A 21,812-nucleotide genomic window follows, 5' to 3' on the forward strand; every position below is an offset into this window, starting at 1 on the left:
ATGATATTTTGAAGCAATAGTTCATTCTGCAATTGTGAATAAAATACAAGTGTAGTGAAATGTTTACTGTGCTGAATTTTCTCTTTTCAGTTCATTTTGGACTTGAAATGTTAACTCTCTCTCTCTCTGTCTCCACAGATGCTGTCAGACCTGAGTATTTTCAGCATTCCATCATCTGCAATCTTCTGCATTTGTTTTCCTGTTTCTGATAGCTTTGTCTTAGCCTCAGAGATGGAAGCTACAACTATATCTATATTACTCTAGATAAGAGCTTTCAATATTTATTACCTTATGTTTTCACTCTGCCCCTTGGATGAGGCATTAAGAGATCACATCTGTTTATTTGGTGTACCATGATCAGGAGGAGATGAATCAGTCCCTGTTCCACCGTTCAATCCAAATGTGGCAAGTGTGTATGTTAACTCAGTCCATCCATTGTAACACTCCCCTGATATTATTGCTCAACAGAAATTTCTCCATCAACTCACAAGCTCAGTCTATGGTATTGGCTCTCATAATTTAATGCTCTAAGCCATGGTCTTTGCCCCTTGCAAGGTCGCTGAATCTTTCATGAGGTGCAAGTGCCCTCTCTTTCGGAGAGTTGGTGCAGATTCGCTGGACTGAATGGCCTCCTTCTGCGCTATAGGGATTGTATGATTCCCAGTTTAAGCTGGACTGGGAAAGAGAGGCCGGTTTGTATGCAGTCTGCTCCCTTGCTAATGTACCCAAACTTACAAGTGCCTTTGGAGAGATTTGCAGTGTTTCTTCCTTCCAAAGTGAAGTCAGTAAAGCTTTGGAATGTCCCACACGATAAGATCTGCCTTGGCTTAGTGCCTAGCTCGCTGACAGAGTCAGGACCCACTCCAGATCTTGGAATTAGACTGGCACTCCTAGTGCAGTATTGAGGGCGTGCTGCACGGTAAGGAGCGCTGTTTATTTTTTTTGGATGTGATGCTAAACCCGCGTCCCTTCAAATGGGTAAAGAGATCCCAAGGCAGAGTGACTGGGATCAGATGGACTGATCTATGAAAAGGGGTGTTGGATTGAATTGCCTGTTTCTGTGATGGAACAGTCTATGATTCCACATTATTAACACTAAATATTCTGTTTCTTACTGATGTCAGGAGATTTAATTGCTGAACTGCAATTGATTTGAGTGACCTGTTAACATTACTTTCAGTATCTCGTGTAACTCACCCTGAAGATTCTGCATCAAGCAACCCAGTCTCTCTTTAAATCTCAGCTCTCTGCAAACCTCTCATGTTCTGACTCGACTGAGAAAGAAAGACTTGCATTTCTGTAGCGCCTCGGGATATGCCGAAGTGTTTTGCTGCCAATGAGATACTTTTTGAAATGCAATCAGTGTTGTAATATCGGAAACACAAAGCTAAATTGTTTAATAGTGCTACCCCACAAACAGCGATACCCCACAAATAGTCGTTTGATGAGAACACAAGATAGGAGCAGGAGTAGGTCACCTGGCCCCTCGAGCCTGCTCTGCCATTCAATAAGAATTTGGCCGATCTTTTCGTGGACTCAACTTCACTTATCCGCCCACTCACCATAACTCTTAATTCCTTTACTGCTCAATAATTTATCTATCGTTGCCTTTAAAACATTCAGTGAAGTAGTCCCCAACTGCTTCACTGGGCACGGAATTCCACAGATTCACAACCTTTTGGATGAAGAATTTCCTCCTCAACTCAGTCCTAAATCAGTCCTTATTTTGAAGCCATGCCCCCTTGTTCTAGTTTCACCTGCCAGTGGAAACAACCTCCCTGCTTCTATCTTATCTATTCCTTCCATAATCTTATATGTTTCTATAAGATCTCCCCTCGTTCTTCTGAATTCCGATGAATATGCTCCCAGTCTACTCAGTCTCTCTTCATAAGCCAACCCTCTCAACTCCAGAATCAACCTAGTGAATCTCCTCTGCACCCCCTTCAGTGCCAGTATATCCTTTCTCAAATAAGGAGACCAAAACTGTACACAGTACTCCAGGTGTGGCCTCACCAGCACAGTCAATGTGATGGTCAAGGGATTAGATATCAGTTGGGACAACAGGGCAAACACCTCTTGTTTAGTGGTTCCACCAGGATCTCCAGCATCCTCCTCGAGGGCAGGCTGAACCTCAGTCCGCAAGGCATCCCCTTCAGGCAATGCAGCACTCCCTTTGTGTCTGCTGTGCTACGATTTGATTTGATTTGATTTATTATTGTCACATGTATTGGGATACAGTGAAAAATATTGTTTCTTGCACGCTATACAGACAAAGCATACCATTCATAGAGAAGGAAAGGAGAAAGTGCAGAATGCACTGTTACAGTCATAGCTACGGTGTAGAGAGAGATCAACTTAATGCAAGGTAAATCCATTCAAATATGATGTGAGAATTTGGCTGTCTTCCCTTAATATCATGAGGAATGAGAATGATTGCCTATTCAGAATACATATGGGAGATATTGTCTCTAAGCCCAGTTGTGCAGAGGAAGCAATTGTCCTTAAAATGAATCCTGTTATGGTCCACCTTTATTGTCTCACCTATTGGACAATAAGACAAAAAGGGAATAAGACACCAGTTTTCATTAAATCAGAAACCGATTGTGAAAAACAGTTTAAAGCTATGGACTCACGACTTAGTAGTTAATTTGCTTCGCAAAATAATTGCTGTCAGCCAATTTGGGAATCAAATTTGGCAAAGCGCAGGGAATGCAGTGTTGCTGATTGGTTTCAAACTGTGCAGAAAGCTCCTCAGTAAATTGAACATAACTTTTGTTTCTGCAATGGGAAGGATTTCTTCTTGTTTTTCTTCTCTTTCCCGTCTAGTCTAGCCATTGAGAATTGCTACTGCCTGGCCTCAGGGTTCCTCCTAGAGCCCAGCCCGTGAATCAGACCCAAAAACAAAGCCCATTGTCCTGACGTTAAAAACCAAAACTCAAATTTCCTACCAGCCCCAGTAGAATTTGTATGATTGGGAAGTGGCGGTGAGTTAGTGTAATTCAGAGCTGAGGAATTCGCAGTGCTCTTGACACGGTGGCACAGTGGTTAGCATAGCTGCCTCACAGCGCCTGAGATCTGGGTGAAAGTCCAACAGTTTTATTTGGAATTATGAGCTTTCGGAGCGCTGCTCCACCTTCAAGTGAGTGGAGGTTAGTTCACAAACATGGCATATATAGGCAAAGACACAATTGCAAGATAATTACAGATTAGGATGTGAAGAATGGTTGGAATGCGAGTCTTTACAGGTAATCAAGACTCCACAGGTATGAACAATGTGTGCGGAGAGAGGGATAATCACAGGTTACAGAGGTGTGAATTGTGTCAAATCAGGACAGTTAGCAGGATTTTGTAAACCCAGACAGTATGGTGGAGTTTTCATGTAATGTGACGTGAATCCAAGATCCCGGTTGAGGCTGTCCTTGTGTGTGTGGAACTTAGCTGTCAGTTTCTGTTTGGCGATTCTGTGTTGTTGACTTGAAGGTCGCCTTGGAGAACACTTACTGTAAGATTGGAGGCTGAATGCCCCTGACTGCTGAAGTATTCCCCGACTGGAAGGGAACTTGATGGTCCTGGTAACTGGTCCTGCTAACTGGACCAGGACCAGTTACCAGGGCCACTGGGCCTGGTAACTGGTCCTGTTAACTGGTAACTGGTCCTGGTAGCTGGTCCTTGTAACTGGTCGTGGTCCCGGTAACTGGTCCTGGTTAATGGTCCTCGTAACTGGTACTGGCCCTGGTAACTGGTCCCGGTAGCTGGTCCTGGTCTTGGTCCTTGTCCTTGTAACTGGTCGTGGTCCTTGTAACTGGTCCTGGTCCTGGTAGCTGGTCCTGGTCTTGGTCCTTGTCCTTGTCCTTGTAACTGGTCCTGGTGTCTGGTAACTGGTCCTGGTCACTGGTAACAGGTCCTGGTCACTGGTAACAGGTCCTGGTAACTTACCACTGGTATCTGGTAACTGGTTACTGGATTGATTACTAAGTTTGTGAACGGTACAAAGATTGGTGGATCTGTGGATAGTGAGGAGGATACAGCACGATGTAGAAATGACCGATGGAGTTTAATGTGGACAAGTGTGTGGTATTGCATTTTGGAAGGTCTAACACAGTTAGGAAATATGCTGTAAATGGCTGAACCCCGAAGAGTATTGAGAGGCAAAGGGATCTGGGTGTACAGGTACACTGTCTCTTTCAATGATCTGTGTACCTTTCAATGACCTATGTAGGTGGAGAAGGGAGTCAAAAAGGCATACAGCATGCTAGCCTTCAGCCAGGGTATTGAGCTTAACAATTGGCAAATCATGTTGCAGTTTTATAGAACTTCAGTTAGGCTGCACTTGGAATATGGTCACCAATTCTGGTCACCACACCACCAGAAGGATGAAGAGGCTTTGGAAAGAGTACAGAAATGATTTACTAGGATGTTGCCTTGTATGGAGGGCATTAGCTTTGAGGAGAGATTGGAGAAACTTGGTTTGTTCTCACTGGAGCGACAGAGGTTGAGGGGAGACCTGATAGATTTCTACAAGATTATGAGAGGCATGGATAGTCAGAGGCTTTTTCCCAGGTTGAAGAATGAGTTACTAAGGGGCATAAGTTTACAGTGCGAGGGGCAATGTTTCAAGGAGATGTACGAGGCAGATTTTTCAAAATAGAGGGTGGTGGGTGCCTACAACTCATTGCTGGGAAAGGTAGTGGATACAGTAGTGACTTTTAAGGGGCACCTTGACAAGTATGTGAACAGGATGGGAATAGAGGGATATGGTCCCCAGAAGGGTAGGGGGTTTTACTTAAGTCAGGCAGTATGGTCGGTGCAGGCTTGGAGGGCCAAACAGCTGGCTCCTGTGCTGTAATTTTCTTTGTTCTTTGAAACCAAAGCACCTGGAGGAAACCCACGCAGACATGGGGAGAACATACAAACTCCACACAGACAGTGACCCAAGCCAGGAATCAAACACAGGTCCCTGGCACTGTGAGGCAGTATTGCTAACCCACTGTGCCATCATGCCACCCTAGGCAGCCAGCAAGGAAAGTATTGAACCATAAATCTTGCAGTACAAAAGATCTTTCGGCCCATCGTGGTGGTACTGTCCTCTTGAAAGAGTTACCTACAAGAATCATGCAGAGCACAGGCAGATCAGTTTTCCAGAATTTTGTTTTATTTCAGATTTCCAACCTCTGCAGCATTTTGCTTTTATTTATGTAGCAGTCAGTGTTTTGCAAGTGGTTTTCAAAGGGCTGCACTTAAAACCCAGAAGACAGCACCAACAACGATGCAGAGTTCCCTCTGTGTTGCACTGATATGTCAATGTAGGTTAACACTGTCAACCTTGTGACAGGGAGGTATGAAAGCATTAAAGAGGCTGCAGAGAAAAAAAATCACCAGAATGGTTCTAATGGACGAGGAACCTTGAGTTACATAGATAGATTGGAGAAGTTGGGCTGTTCTCCTTGGAGAAGAGAAAGTTGAGACCAAATTTAACAGCAGTTTTGGAAAGCATGAGGGGGCTGGACAGTGGTTAGGGAGAAATTGTTCCCATTGGCAGAAAGATTGAGAAACAGATTTAAAGTAACTGATAAAAGGAGCAAAAGTGGCCAGAGTAAAAAGAGTTTTTGATGCAGCAAGTGTTAAGATCTGGAACGCAATGTGGTGGAGGGTGCATTGGAGGCAGTCAGCTGTGGGATTCAAAAGGGAATTGGATTGTTATCTGAAGTGGTTTCGGAGATGTGGGAGAAAGGCAGCGAGTGGCATTTGGTGAGTACAAGGGACTGGTTTGGAGATGACTGCCCAAACGATCTCCTCCTGTGCTGTAACCACTGAATGATTCCATTCAGCCCACTTCACTGCTCTTTTCTCATTATTCTTTATAAATATTTACCCAATACCCTTTGGAAAGTTATTTTTGTATCTGATTTGATTTCATATTGTCACATGTATTAGTATACAGCAAAAAATATTGTTTGCTGTGTGCTATACAGACAAAGTATACTGTTCATAGAGAAGGAAAGGAGAGGATGCAGAATGTAGTGTTACAGTCATAACTAGGCTGTAGAGAAAGATCAACTTAATGCAAGGTAGGCCCATTCAAAAGCCTGACAGCAGCAGGAAAGAAGCTGTCCTTGAGTCTGGTATGCAACGTCAGACTTTTGTATCTTTTTCCCGTTGGAAGAAGGTGGAAGAGAGAATGTCTGGGGCGCGTAGGGTCCTTGATTATGCTGGCCACTTTGCCGAGGCAGCGGGAAGTGTAGACAGAAGTGTAGATGGGAGGCTGGTTTGCATGATGGATTGGGCTACACTTATGACCCTTTTGCAGTTCCTTGCAGTCTTGGGCAGAGCAAGAGCCATACCAAGCTGTGATACAACCAGAAAGAATGCTTTCTATGGTGCATCTGCAAAAGTTGGTGAGAGTTGTAGCTGACATGCCAAATTTCCTTATTCTTCTAGAAAGTAGAGGCGTTGGTGGCCTATCTTAACAATGGCGTCAGCATGGGGAATCAAGACAGGTTGTTGGTGATCTGAACATCTAAAAATTTGAAGCTGTCTGCTGCTGTCCCTGCCCTTTCTGTCAGCGCCTTCCAGATCATTGGCCAATAAAAGCTCTCCTCATCTCCTCTCTGGTCTGTTTATCAATTATCTTGTATCTCTCCCTTCTGGTTTTTGAACCCTCCTGTCGATGGAAAGTTTTTCTTCATTTACTCTATCTCAGAATCCTTCATGATTTGGATCACACCTATTCAACCCTCCTTAACCATCTCTGCCCCAAGGAAGACAGTCCCGGACTGGATTCTGTACCATTCAGAGAATGAAATGGCAATATGGTTTACAGCCAATGAAGTACTTTTTGAGGTGTAGTCACTTGGGGGAAAGGCAGCAGTGAAAATAAATGCATAAAGATGTGGCAAGCAACAATGGTGGTGTTTTCTGGCAGGTTATCACTGGACAGGAGATTGGGTTGCACTCCACTGCTCATTTTTCAAACAGTGCTGTGAGATCTTTTACAGCCACTTGGGAGAGCCGATGGTGCCTCAGTTTAACTCATCTGAAAGATGGTACCTCCAGCGGCACGGTGCTCCCTTGATGGCACAATGGTCCCTCGGCGGCACAATGCCCCCTCGGCACTGCACTGTGTCAGCCGCTTGGAGATCAGGCTTAAACCCACAAACTTCTGATTCAGAGGCAAGAGAAGGGGTTGCAATTGCATTTAATGATTCTCTGGTACCTGGCCCAATATTTATCCTTCAATCAACATCAGTCAAAACACATGATCTGTTGGATATCACCATGCTGCTTGTGGGATCGTGCTGTGTGCTTATCTTATGCACTCTTCAGGTGCCAGCCCTCAGAGGGCATTAGCACCCGCACACCTCCACATGTTGGTCCATCATTATGCTTGGCGAGATAATGCAGTTTTTTGCCACTGCCTTTTGCGGATAGCTGACCAGGAATCTCTCTCACTCTTACTAACTCTTTTGGTGAACACTGGAAAGATTCACAAGCTGATAATCAGCATGTCTGGCCATGTTATGAATTCCATCTTGACCATCAAGTGGGTCTTGAACCCAGAGCTTCTGCCTCAGAGGAAGGAATGCTACCCATTGCACAACAAGACCTCCGCCTGCCTTACAGAAATCATTAAATTTGCTGTGAAGCACTTTGGGGTTGTTCTGAGGAAATAGATCCCCTACAGAAAGAGGCCAATCAGCCCATCAGGTCTGCACTGGCTCTCTGAAAGTGTATCCCATCCAACTCCTCCCTTTGCCCTACTGCTGTAACCCCAAGCATTTACCATGGCTAATCCACTGCACATCTTTAGACTGTGGCAGGAAACTGGAGACACGGGGAGAATGTGCAGACTCCACACACAGACAGTGACCCGAGGCTGGAATTGAACCTGGGTCCTTGGCGCTGTGAGGCAGCAGTTGCGAACTACCTTTGAAAGATGAAAAATGAGGGGTGCAGCTCGTCCATTCACCCACTGAATTCGCTGGCCTCCAGTGATTCCTCAATTTTAAATTCTCATGGTTGTTTGTGAATCCTTCTGCTGTCTCGCCTCTTCCTATCTCTGTGATCTCCTCCAGCCCTACAACTCTCCAAGTTCTACTTATTTGTTCAATTCAATCCCTGATTCTAATCAATCCATCATTAGTGACTGGGCCTTCAGACCCTGGGCCCTAAGCTCTGCAGCTGTCTTCCTAAACTTCTCCAACTCTCTGTCTCTCTCTCTCTCTCTTCCTTTAAAACACTCCTTAAAACCCACCTCTTTGACAAAACTTTTGGCCATTTAAACTTTATATGGCTTAGTGTCAAATTTTTAGTTGCACCTATGAAGTACCTTTGGGTGTTTTACTAAACAAAAGACACTATATGATTATACGAGGGCAGCACGATGGCGCAGTGGTTAGCATTGCTGCCTTACAGTGCGAAGGACCTGGGTTTGAATCCTGGCTTGGGTCACTGTCTGTGTGAAGTTTGCACGTTCTCCTCGTGTCTGTGTGGGTTTCCTCCCACAGTCCAAAAGATGTGCTGGTTAGGATGCACTGACCATACAAAATGTGACTAGGGGATTTTCACAGTAACTTCATTGCAGTGTTGACATAAGCCTACTTGAGACAAATAAATAAGCTTTAAATCTTTTTAATCTTTTTAAACTATAGGTAGAATTTTCTTTTTAATACTGTTAAGATCACAATGATTTCTAGATTGTACACTAGGTGGTACTGTTACTCTTGTTCCAGAGTTGGAACTGAAATCTGTTCTGGCAAACACAGTTGAATAGTTACTTATTGGCTGTGGCTGCTGGTGTCTGCAGCCAGTTTTCTGGTGGACGATGCTGGAACAATCCCCCAGGACACCTTCTGCCGTGACCCTCTGTCTCTTGATCAGCTGAACCCAGGGTTGTAGAATGGGTATGCACAGAGCAGATTGATCGCTGAGCTGTAAGGGACAGTAAGTGAGTGAAAAGTCAGACGGAGGGTGGTCTTTATCCCGAGTGTGAGCTAAAAGAGTGAAAGTTGTGTTACAGTTTGCAGAGTTTTGGTGGGACCCCAGCTGGAGTAACTGCATTCAGTTCTACATCTGAGGAAGGAGAGACTGCAGATAGGGGTGCAATTACCAGAATGGTACCAGGAGGTGGTTATGGGGGGGCAAGGATAAGGGGGTTAAATGAAGAGGACATACCTTGTATTTCAATAAATATAGAAAATTTGAGGGGTGATCCAATTGAGGTCATAGAATCATAGAATCTCTACAGTGCAGAAGGAGGCCATTCGGCCCAACAACTTTGTACCAACAACAATCTCACCCAGACCCTATCCCCATTTTTACCCTGCATGTTTACCCCGTTAATCCCTCTAACCTGCACATCCCTGGACACTAAAGGGAAATTTAGTATGACCAATCAACCTAACCCGCACATCTTTGGTGTGTGGGAGGCAACTGGAGCACCTGGAGGAAACCCATGCAGACAGTGACCCAAGTTTGAAATCGAACCTGGGTCCCTAGAGATATGTGGCAGCAGTGCAGGGGCTGCACAATGGCACAGTGGTTAGCACTGCTGCCTCACAGTGCCTGGGACCCAGGTTCAATTCCTGGCTTGGGTCACCGTCTATGTGGAGTCTGCATGTTCTCCCTGTATCTGTGTGGGTTTCCTCCAGTTTCCTCCCACAGCCTGAAAGACGTGCTGGTTAGGTACATTGACCCGAACAAGCACTGGAGTGTGGTGACTAGGGGAATTTCACAGTAACTTCATTGCAGTATTAATGTAAGCCCATTTCTGACTAATAAATAAACTTTACTTAAACACTGTACCACCGTGAATAAGATGATTAATATGGTAAATGGAGAGAAACTTTTTCCTCGGGTGGGGAAAATCTAGAACAGAGAGGGCAGAAGACTAAAATTGGAGCCTAGGTAGTTCAGGATGATGTCAGGAAGTGCATCTTCACACTGAGGGCATTGGGAGTCCAGAGCTCTGTCCCCCTAAACACTGCTGAGGCTGGAGGGTCATTGGAGTTTCACAATCATTCTGGTATTTTCTGTTGGATAAGGATATTCGGGGATTTAGAACAAAGGCAGAAGAATGGATTTAAAATGCAAATCATGTAGGACCTGAACGCGTGTTGCCTGAAATTAATCAACTGGGTTTCCGGGGACAGAAGGGAGACTCACATTTCTGCAGCACCTTTTGTGACCTCAATGTATTCTAAAATGCTTTGTAGCAACTGAAGTACTTTCAAAGTCATCACTGTTTTAAAGTGTGGAAAATCAGCAGCAGCTTTCTATACAGCAAGATCCCACAAACAGCAGCGGCATAATGGCCAGACACATTGTTAATTAGTGATGATAGTTGAGGAGTTACTATGGAGAACGCCTCAGCTCTCCTGCGAACCAGGATCTTTATCCTCCACCCCAGGGGGCAGACTGGGGGGAGGGGGATTGTGGGACTCAGATTAACACCTCATCGAAGGTACAGCACTTGCGACAGCACAGCACTCCCTCAGTACTGCACTGGGGCCTGTCAGCCTGGATTGTGCAGACCCTATCCGTTGAAAGGTCATTGAAACCACCTTTTTCTGACTCTGCGATGGGAGTGTTGCCTTGTGAGTCACGGCTGTCTTTAGCTAGTAGCTATTGTGTGACACATTGACAAGTGGCAGGCAGCGCGACCATGTGTGTGCCACTACACAGATCACTATTTCTCCCCAAACGTTCCTTTGCAACACTGCCTTGGGAATGTTTGCTTTCACACTCCTGCTGTGTGAATAATGAATGTAGCCATGTGTTTAATGGCTATACAGCCAGCAGGAAATTAAAATGCTGTGAATAATGGAGCGAAGAAACTTTGATAGATTAGTAAGAACGATTCATGGGATGTTCCAGCGTGATTCCCATGGGCTGAAACCACGATATTTTAGTGAATTTTGTTCCGTCAGAAACCTGTAGTCATGGTTTCAGTTCTCCACACTGACCCGTGTGTCCATCTGAAGTCACCTGATTATTCTGGACGATGATGAGGGTTTTTAGCAATGAAGCCACATCAACCAATGTGAAATTTCAGTGCAGTCCAAATTAAAATCTGGCAGAGTTGAGGGAAGAACTGTCGGAAAGGAATAGTCAGTTTGTGGGGAGGCAATGGCCCAGTGGTATTATCACTACACTATTAAATCCAGAAACTCAGCTAATGTTCCGGGAACGTGGGTTCGAATCCCACCATGGCAGCTGGTGAGATTTGAATTCAATAAAAAATATCTGGAATTAAGAATCTACTGATGACCATGAAACCCATCTGGTTCACTGATGTCTTTTAGGGAAGGAAATCTGCCGTCCTTACCCAGTCTAGCCTACATGTGACTTCAGACCTACACAGAGTGGTTGACTCTCAAGTGCCCTCTGAAATGGCCTAGCCACTCAGTTCAAGGGCAACTAGGGATGGGCAATAAATGCTGGTCCAGCCAGTGATGCCCATGCCCCATGAATGAATAAAAAAAATACAATTATCACTGGCTGTAAGATTGGTAACCAAAGGACACAGATTTAAGCGCATCACCTTAAGTACCTGCAATATATTAGGAAGAGTGGCGTGTGGACTGCGCATTAACAAAAACAAAGTAAAGACCCGGGTCATATGACGAGGAGCAAAACAAGTATCCCAGGCAGCAGGCAGCAGACAGCCTTAGGAAGTGGAGTAACTAAAGAAATATTTATTACAGGAATAATGATATACAGAAGCGAGAAAGATGCTACTGATTGCTTTGACTCCTGTCTCCAGACTATCTGGCAGAGACCTCGCTCAGCCCCAAGACATGCACGCCTTGCTCCAGTTAGCCATCCAGGTCACATCACCCTCCGAAACCTTGCCCCTTAAAGGGGCTCACTATTACCGTACCAGAGGAGAGATGGAAATATATTTTAAGCTGCAAGTTATTGTGATTTGCAATATGGACAATAACTTGAATTTATCAAGCATTTTCAATGTCACAGGAGCGGTGTCAGAGAAAAATAGCCATCAATGACCAAAGGGCCTAAGTGTTCTAAGACCGTAATATTACCGCTTCGTCTGCCATGGGAATCAGAGTGGGTGAGGGGCGGACAATGAGGATGTCCATTGACCTCGGGCGGGACTTTACAGTTTCGGGATGAGCGAGGCTGTAAAATTATAGAATCATAGAATCCCTACAGTGCAGAAGGAAGCCATTTGGCCCATCGAGTCTGCACCCACCACCATCCCACCCAGCCCTATCCTATTCTCACAGCATCAGGTATTTACCCTAGCTAGTCCTGCTCACACTGAGAGGAAATTTAGCATGACCAATCTGCACCTAATTTAAATTTAAATTTAAAACACTAAACTTAGCACCTAATCTGCACATCTTTGGAGTGTGGGAGGAAACCGGAGCACCCGGAAGAAATCCAGACAGAAATGGGGAGAATGTGCAAACTCCACACAGGCAGTGACCCAAGCTGGGAATCGAACGTGGGTCCCTGGCGCTGTGAGGAAGCAGTGCCAACCACTGTGCCACCTGTGCCACCCCAAGTCATTTGAGGCGATATTAAGATTAAAGACTCAGCCTCCACTGTTTTCCTGGAAGATAACTCCCCACAACAATGACCCTCTGGAAGAGAAGGCTTCTCCTCATTCCTGTTTGTTTTAAACTATGTTTCTAATTTTAGTCTCCTCCACAAGAGGAATCCTCTTTGTGTTTCCCTGTGTTGCAATGTCCTGTTGCAGTTGATTGGTGTTATCTTCACTGCCAGCCTTTATGCTTGATGTCTCCATATTCCCATTCCAGGTCATTATGTTGTTATGAAAACCAGATTTACGCTTCAGTCGAGACCAAAGCTCAGGGATTCCCAAACTCTGACAGAGCTGGGAGTTTCAATGCGTGCACAGTCTGAGGGCAGGCACAGTTCAGCATTTGTTGAACTTTGGGTCAAGTGCGACTGTGCATTAACAAAAACAAAACAGAAACCCAGGTCACGTGACGAGGAGCAGAGCAAGTATCCCAGGCAGCAGACAGTGATAGGAAGAGGTCTCAGTTAAGTTACAAAGAGGAGAACAGATGGAAGTTCCAAAAAGGAAGAGGATACAGATAGCAGACTTTAAGCAAAGAGGACTCAGGCGAAACATATAGAAACATAGGAGCAGGAGGAGGCCATTCGGTCTTTGGAGCCTGCTCCCCCATTTATCACAATCATGGCTGATTGTCCAACTCAATAGCCTAATCCTGCTTTCTCCCCATAACCTTTGATTCCATTGACTCCAAGTTCTATATCCAGCCGCCTCTTGAATACATTCAATGTTTTGGCATCAACTACTTCCTGTGGTACTGAATTTCACAGGTTCACTTTTGAGTGAAGAAATGTTTCCTTACCTCCATTCTGAATAGCCTACCCTGAATCTTCAGACTGGGACCCCTGATTCTGGACTCCCCCCACCATTGGGAACATCGTCTTTGCATCTACCCTGTCTAGTCTAGATTTTATAAGTCTCTATGAGATCCTCCCTCATTCGTCTGAACTCCTGCAAAAACAATCTTAATGTAGTCAGTCTTTCCTCATACATCAGTCCCGCCATGCCCGGAATCAGCCTGGTAAACCTTTGCTGCACTCCCTCGAGATCAAGAACATCCTTCCTCAGAAAAGGAAATCAAAACTGTACACAATACTGTAAGTGTGGCCTCACCAAGGCTCTGTACAATTGCAACAACACATCCATGCTCCTGTACTCAAAATCTCTCGCAATGAAGGCCAACATGCCATTTGCCTTCTTTATCGCCTGCTGCACCTGCATGCTTACCTTCAGCGACTGGTGCATTCCTTTCTCCCAATTTACAGCGATCTGCCTTCTTGTTTTTGCTTCCAAAGTGAATAACCTCACATTCATCCAAATTATACTGTATCTACTATTGATCTGCCCACTCACCCAACCTGTCCAGATCAGGGAAGCGCTGAAGACTGCAGAAGAGGGTTGGTGACTGGACTGTGGGCTATGGGGCTAAGGATACACCATTGGAGCAGTAGTATTCTGCTTGGACGGACTTGAGAAGCTGAAACTGTACTTGTCAAGTTGGTGCTCGAGTGCAGATTTGGAAATCCAAGGTAATGAAATCTTGGGAGATGGGATTGAAACCTGCAAGTGGGTCATCATTTGATGCTATCCGAGTTGGAGTGACCTTTGGAGAGAATTCCCAGGTTAAATCTTGAAGGTGAAGACTGGATTCCATTATGAGAGAGGCAAAATTTTAATGAGATCAGCTAACTTACTGTGTTAGTGATGTCTAGGAAGGTGGTTGAGAAATCCAAGGATTCTGCCTTGGTTGCAGCTGCCATTTATTGTGGAGTGTGGTGTGTTTAGTCACAATTTCTCCATCAATTCATATGCAACTCACATTAACCCTGAATATGAAAGTATCAGACAGACGTTGTCAATTGTTTTATCTTTCTGACCTTGTATAGTAAAGCATATTTTTGTGTTCCATACATGTAGAATCATGTGACTTTACTCACTGAACAAGTGTCTAGAATCTCAAACTTTGTCTACTTTAAACAAGCCATTATTAATCCCCAAACCTGATCTTAATGACAACTTGGGGGTCAGGTCAGGTCAAGGATTATATCAACATAAAAGCAAATTATTATTGATGCTGGAATCTGAAACCAAAAGAGAAAATGCTGGAAAATCTCAGCAGGTCTGGCAGCATCTGTAAGGAGAGAAAGTGGCTGATATTTTGCGTCCAGATTATCCTTTGTCAAAGCTAAAAGGCGTAGAAAATTTCCCCTGGTTTCTGGGCTATGACTCATCTTTCATTCCCTCCCCCTACAGTATAAATATCTCCCACTTTCTCTGCCTTTTAGCTTTGACAAAGGATCATCTGGACACAAAACGTCAGCTCTTTTCTCTCTCTACAGACCTGCTGAAATTTTTCAGCATTTTTCTCTTTTGGTTTCATATCAACGTGTATCAGTAAAAGCTGTGACCCTAGCACTGACCTTCGGGGAACACCACTGTCTACTATTGTCCAGACTGAACAAAGAACAAAGAGAAGTACAGAACAGGAACAGGCCCTTTGGCCCTCATTGAAAAGAAAACAAGTTACCACAACTCGCTGTCTTCTGTCCTTAAGTCAATTATTCACCCAAGCTGACATTGACCCACTAATCTATGAGATTCACCTTTGTTCATCAGTCTTTTGTGTTCTTTGTCAAAAGTTTTCTTAAAATCCATATAGACTGCATCCATCACATTCCCTTCATCTACCTTCTCTGTTACTTTATCCAAATAATCAATTAGATTGTTCAAACACAATCTTAACTTATTCCTAGATAAATACTGGCATAAAGTACTCATTAAATATTCGGTCTTGTTCTGGAAATCAAAGCATATATCACCCTCTTTGACCATAATAGGACCCACTCCACCTCTGATCACCTACTTACTGTTTTACAAGCCAGTCAATGATTCCTTGGTTCCTGTTACGCTCCATTCTATTCTCACACTCTCTTTGCCAATGTTATTTTCATCATCACTTCCTCTCTCAGTTTCATTTTTGATTTTTATTTTACTTATTATTGTCATGTGTATTGGGATACAGTGAAAAGTGTTGTTTATTGCACACTGTGCAGACGAAGCATACTGTTCATGGAACACATAGGGGAGAAGAAAGAGAGAGGGTGCAGAACGTAATGTTACAATCATAGCTAGGGTGTATAGAAAGATCAGCTTAATGTGAAGTAATTCCATTCTGACAGCAGCGGGGAAGAAGCTGTTCTTGAGTCGGTTGGTACGTGACCTCAGACTTTTGTATCTTTTTCCCGACGGAAGGAGGTGGAAGAGGGAATGTCCGGGGTGCACGGAATCCTAATTATACTGACTGTTTTTCTGCGGCAGCGGGAAGTGGAGACATACACTTCTGGCCTGGTTCTCATTGGACGAGTACACCTGATGTGCATCAAACATATCTTTTTTTCACACATCATACCTTCAGTTTCCCTCGTCATCTGTGGAACCCTGACTTTGGTCTCTGTATCTCGTTGGAATATAGCTAACCTATCGGAATCAATGTAATAAAATCTATTGGTCTGGACCACCTTACACTGCCGATACATTGAGAAGTTTTACTGTGTTAAGGGAGAGTTAAGATCAGCTCTTTCCCTGCTGCCATCAGACTTTTGAATGGATCTACCATATATTAAGCTGATCTTTCTCCACACCCTAGCTATGACTGTAACACTATATTCTGCACCCTCTCCTTTCCTTGTCCCCTATGTAGCCTATGGATGGTATGCTTTGTCTGTATAGCGCAGAAGAATCAATACTTTAACTATATACTAATTCATGTGACAATAATAAATCAAATCAAATGCAAATTGTTGTTATCATTCTGCCCCCTTGATCTGGGTAACTCCCAGGAACTCAATCCTTTCTATCTACAATATCAAATCCTTTAATCATTTTAAACAATTTTAGTTAGATTGCTTCTTAATCTTCTATACTGACGGAATACCAGCCTCGTCTACGTAACCTGTTTTCCTATTTTAACCCTTTTATCCTTGGTATCATTCTGGTGAATTGGTCTGTTTGCCAAGTTCCTTATCAAACCTGTCCTTATGTTTAGTTCTGTGGGGCTGATGCTAATGGCAGCTTTCTGATTCTGTGGATTGTGAATGTCCTTTCTGCTGAGACTGGCAGAGCCACTGCCTTTCACAAGCTCCCGATTGCAAAACCAGCCTGAAAATGAGAAATGAAAATATGTTTTTCTAATCCCAAAGCGAAAGGTGTCGATGCCAGACCTTCTTATTTTAGTCACCAACACTATGAATCACTAGTTTCTGTGTCTCCTGCACCTCCGTGGACAGCACCCTCGCTGCTGAGGCAGGAAGTTGTGGGTTCAAATCCCACTCTAGAGATATAGTATCATAGAATCCTTACATTCAGCCTATTGAGACTGCACTGACAACAATCCCACCATTACCCCACTAATCCCCCTGACACCAGGTGCAATTTAGCATGGCCAATCCACCCAACCTGCACATTTTTGTGGGGGGAAACTGGAGACACGGGGAGAATGTGCAAACTCCACGCAGACAATGACCAAGCCAGAAGTTGAACCTGGTTCCCTGGTGCTGTGAGACAGCAGTGCTAACCACGGTGCCACTGAGCTGCCCGATGATCAGCCATGATCAAAGTGAATGGCAGGGCAGACTCAAAGGGCCGAATGGCCTACTCCTGCTTCTAGTTTCTATCTTTCTGTGTTCCTAAGCTCTCTTGTTTCATTGTCTGAACAATCAATCCCCCTCCCTGTAGTTGTTGTTTATGAAACGGAAATATAATAATTGTGGGGATTTTAGTATTTAAGATTGAATGAATTGCAGAAGTTGTGCTTTCCCAGTGCTGTCTGGGAACTGAATAAGGATTATGGTGCTTAGCGAATCATAGGATATGTGTTTAGATTGTCCCACATTCTAATCACAATTTAACGTCAGAGCTGGGTGCTAAAATACCTCAGACTCGAAGGAATCACTGGCACCTGGTCCAGCTGAACAAGTTCCATGTCTGTAGCTCAGAAAGAATAGTAAGAAGTCTCATTACACCAGGTTAAAACCCATCAGGTTTATTTGGTAGCACAAGCCACAATCATTCTAACCATTATTTTGTAAAGTGAGTTTGTGTCTTTATGTGCCCTGTTTGTGAACAGACCTCCGGCTCACCTGATGAAACAGCAGCACTCTGAAAGCTTGTGGCTTGTGTTACCAAATAAATCTGTGGGACTTTAACCTGGTGTTGTGAGATCTCTTTCTGTGGTTACCCCAGTCCAACGCTGGCATCTCCACATCATGACTCAGAAAGAAAACAGCAATGGGGACAGTTATAGAGCATGTGGGAAACTGCTGACTGTGTTTAATATCTAGAAGCAACAAGATGAGAAAGAAACTAACACTGAGGGACTGCTTCAGAGATGGCAAACTAGAGCTGTGTAATTGATAAACCTGCTGTAACATTAACTAAATAGCTCCAGAACCTCTGACATCACAAGGACACAAAAGTTAGGAGCAGGAGTAGATCACACAGGAGTCAAGCCTGCTCCACCATTCAATAAAATCGTAGCTGATTTCTTTGTGTTTCGAGTTCCAGTTTCCCATCTGTCCCCGATAAGCTTTGATTCTCTTGCCCAACAAGGATCTATCTCCCGCCATCTTAAAAATATTCATTGATTCCCCCCGTCTCCATTCCAGCCTGAGGCAGAGAATTCCAAGATTGCTTAACCCTCTGAGAGAAAAAAATCTCTTTATCTTTGTCCTAAAAATGCACCCTCTAATTTTAAAACAGTTCTCCCTAGTTCTGGACTCATCCGCAAGAGGAAATATCCTTTCCCCATCCACCTTGTTGAGACATAAGAACATAAGCACACAAGAACTAGGAATAGGAGTAGGCCATCTGACCCCTCAAGCCTGCTCTGCCATTCAATAAGATCATGGCTGACCTTTTCGTGGGCTCAGCTCCACTTACCCACCTGCTCACCATAACCCTTAATTCCTTTACTGTTCAAAAATGTATCTATCCTTGCCTTAAAAACATTCAATGAGGCAGGGAATTCCACAGATTCACAACCCTTTAGGTGAAGAATTTCCTCAACTCGGTCCTAAATCTGCTTCTCCTTATTTTGACGCTATGCCTCCCTGTTTTTGGTTTCACCTGCCACTGGAAACAACTTCCTTGCTTCTATCTTATCTATTCCCTTCATAATCTTATATGTTTCTGTAAAATCTCCCCTCATTCTTCTGAATTCCAATGAGTATAGTCCCAGTCTACTCAATCCCTCCTCATAAGCCAACCCCCTCAATTCCGGAATCAACCTAGTGAATCTTCTCTGCACCCTCGCCAGAGCCAGTATATCCTTTCTCAAGTAAGGAGCCAAAAACTGTACACAATACTCCAGATGTGGCCTCACCAGCATCTTATACAGCTGCAAGATAATCTTGCTGTTTTTAAACTCCATCCCTCTAGTAATGAAGGACAAAATTTCATTTGCCTCCTTAATGACCTGCTGCACCTGCAGACCTTGTGATTCTTGCATAAGGACACCCAGGCCACTCTGCACAGCAGCATGCTGCTATTTTTTACTATTTAATTAATAGTCTATTTTGCTGTTATTCCTACCAAAATGGATGACCTCACATTTACCAACATTGTACTCCATCTGACAGACCCTCGCCCACTCACTTAGACTATCTATATCTCTTCGCAAACTTTCAGTGTTCGCTGCACACTTTGCTCTGCTATTCATCTTAGTGTCATCTGCAAATTTTGACACACCACACTTGGTCCCCAACTTCAAATCATCTATGTAAATTGTAAACAATTGTGGTCCCCACACTGATCCCTGAGGCACACCACTGATCGCCAATCAGAAAAACACCCACTTATTCCCCACTCTTTACTTTCTGTTAGTTAACCAATCCTCTATCCATGCTAATACATTATCTATAACACTGTGCATCTTTATCTTTTGTAGCAGTCTTTGGTGCAGCACCTTGTCAAATGCCTTCAGACTGTTCAAGATCTTATACATTTCAATCAATTCAATCTCCTAAGTTCTAATGGAAACAAGCCCAGCCTGTCCAGAATTTCCTCATTGGACAACTTGCTCAATATGATTAAGGCTGATCTTGGGTTTCCACTTTCCTGTCCCATTCCCTTTGATTCCCTGAAAGACATACATCTGTCTAGCGTAGACTGAAATGTATTCAATGGTGGAGCACCCGTAGCCCTCTGCATTAGAGAATTCCAAAGGCTCATGACTCCTTGATTTGGAACGTGTTGAGGTGATGAAAGTCACTACAGAATATACGAACATATAACCCAGGAGCAGGATGAGGCCATTCAGCCCCTCATCTCAGTCCTAACTAATTGGCCCCTTATCCTGAGACAGTGACCCAGTGGAAGCAATCTCTCTTCAAAGAGCTGTGCATTTAGTTCCGTCCACACATGGGGTTTAAGTTGCCTTCAGTAGAGCTTACCTGAACTGTCTGATACTTACCTGTTCAAATTAGGGTCCCACCATGTGTAGGCTGAGTCTTGGTGCGTAGCACTCTGACCTCTGGATCAGTGGTTTCAGATCATCAGTACAATATCTTGTTGATGAGCCAGTGCAGGACTGTGGGAGTGCTGGAGTGTTGGAGGAGCCATCCATCAGATGAAGTGTTAAGCTGAAGTTCCAATCCATAGTCTCACAGAATCATAGTATCCCTACAGTGCAGAGGGAGGCCATTTGGGCCATTGAGTCTGCATCGACTGTGGACTGTGGGAGGAAACCGGAGCACCTGGAGGAAACCCATGCAAACATGGGGAGAACATGCAGTCTCCACACAGACAGTGGCCCAAGCCGGGAATCGAACTCAGGTCCCTGGCGCTGTGAAGCAGCAGTGCTAACCACTGTCTCAGCTGTTTAAGATCCCATGCCATTATTTCGGAAACTTGTCTCCTGTGTATGGTCAATATTTATTCCATAATTAATGTCATAAAAACAGTTAACCTGGCATTAACACATTGCTGTTTATGGAATCTTGCAGTGCACAAAATAGCTGCCAAATTTCCTACATTACAACTGTGACTACATTTCAAAAGTATTTTATTGACTATAAAGCACTTTGGTGAAAGTGCCACATAACTGTGCATGTTTCATTCCCTTTTAAGGCAGATTGTATTATACTGAGTAAAAATCATGAACTAATCATTTTTTATGAACGTACTTGCTATGAATCAACTATACACATATACTTGAGGCCAGGGATAAATATGGACCTGGAAAAACCTCTCTTTTATAAATAATATCACTCCGTACTGACTCTCTGACAGTGTGGCACTCCCTCAGTACTAACCCTCTGACAGTGCAGCACTCCCTCAGTACTGACCCTCTGACAGTGCGGCACTCCCTCAGCACTGACCCTCTGACAGTGCGGCACTCCCTCAGTACTGACCCTCTGACAGTGCGGCACTCCCTCAGTACTGACCCTCTGACAGTGCAGCACTCCCTCAGTACTGACCCTCTGACAATGTAGGACTTTTTGTGGTTAAGTAGGACAACTTTAAGACTGAAGGAAGAACGTGCTACATGCAGGCACAGCTGAGACTTTGCCTGTGGAGTCAACAGCTGCTCCCGTTGTTCTGACCTCTTACCTACATCTCTGACAGTGGCTGGAATCTGCCAAGTAACTTTGCTGACACAGAGACAACACACAAGACCTGATTGTGAAGCCTGTACAAGATTGTTTCACACCACAACTGTAATAAAATGTTGAAATTGTCTTTGATCTTGAAGTGTGTAAGTTTGTATTTAAATACAAGCCATTCTAGTAGAGAGCAAGTAGACCGGGAGAGAAAACAAAAGTGGTTTTGTTAGATACCTACTTTGTGGAACAAACGTTAATTTCTGCTTAATTCCCCATGAAGTTGAGATAATTTGGTAAATTTCCCCTTCGTATCCAAAGATGTGTTGGTGAGGGGGATTACTGGGGTGAATACATGGGGTTATGGGATTGGCCTGGGTAAGATGTCAGTGCAGATTTGATGGGCCAAATGGCCTTCTCCTGCACCGTATGGATTTTATGACTGTCTGATTCTATGAAACTTTACATATTACAGCTATATCCAAAATACCTGTTCCTGCTTTACCGTTGTGGCTGTTAGTTAATGGGTGGGAAATTTATATCCTCTGCCCCCACCCACTTGTATGAGATAAACCCACCCAATCAAACTTGTTAGCTTAAAATCTCAACTAATGATTTCAAATCATTAGCGAAACTGAATCAGTTTATTGGCT

This window comes from Carcharhinus amblyrhynchos, chromosome 8 (assembly GCF_965287045.1).
Source record: "Carcharhinus amblyrhynchos chromosome 8, sCarAmb.v2.hapA, whole genome shotgun sequence".
Classification (NCBI taxonomy): domain Eukaryota; kingdom Metazoa; phylum Chordata; class Chondrichthyes; order Carcharhiniformes; family Carcharhinidae; genus Carcharhinus; species Carcharhinus amblyrhynchos.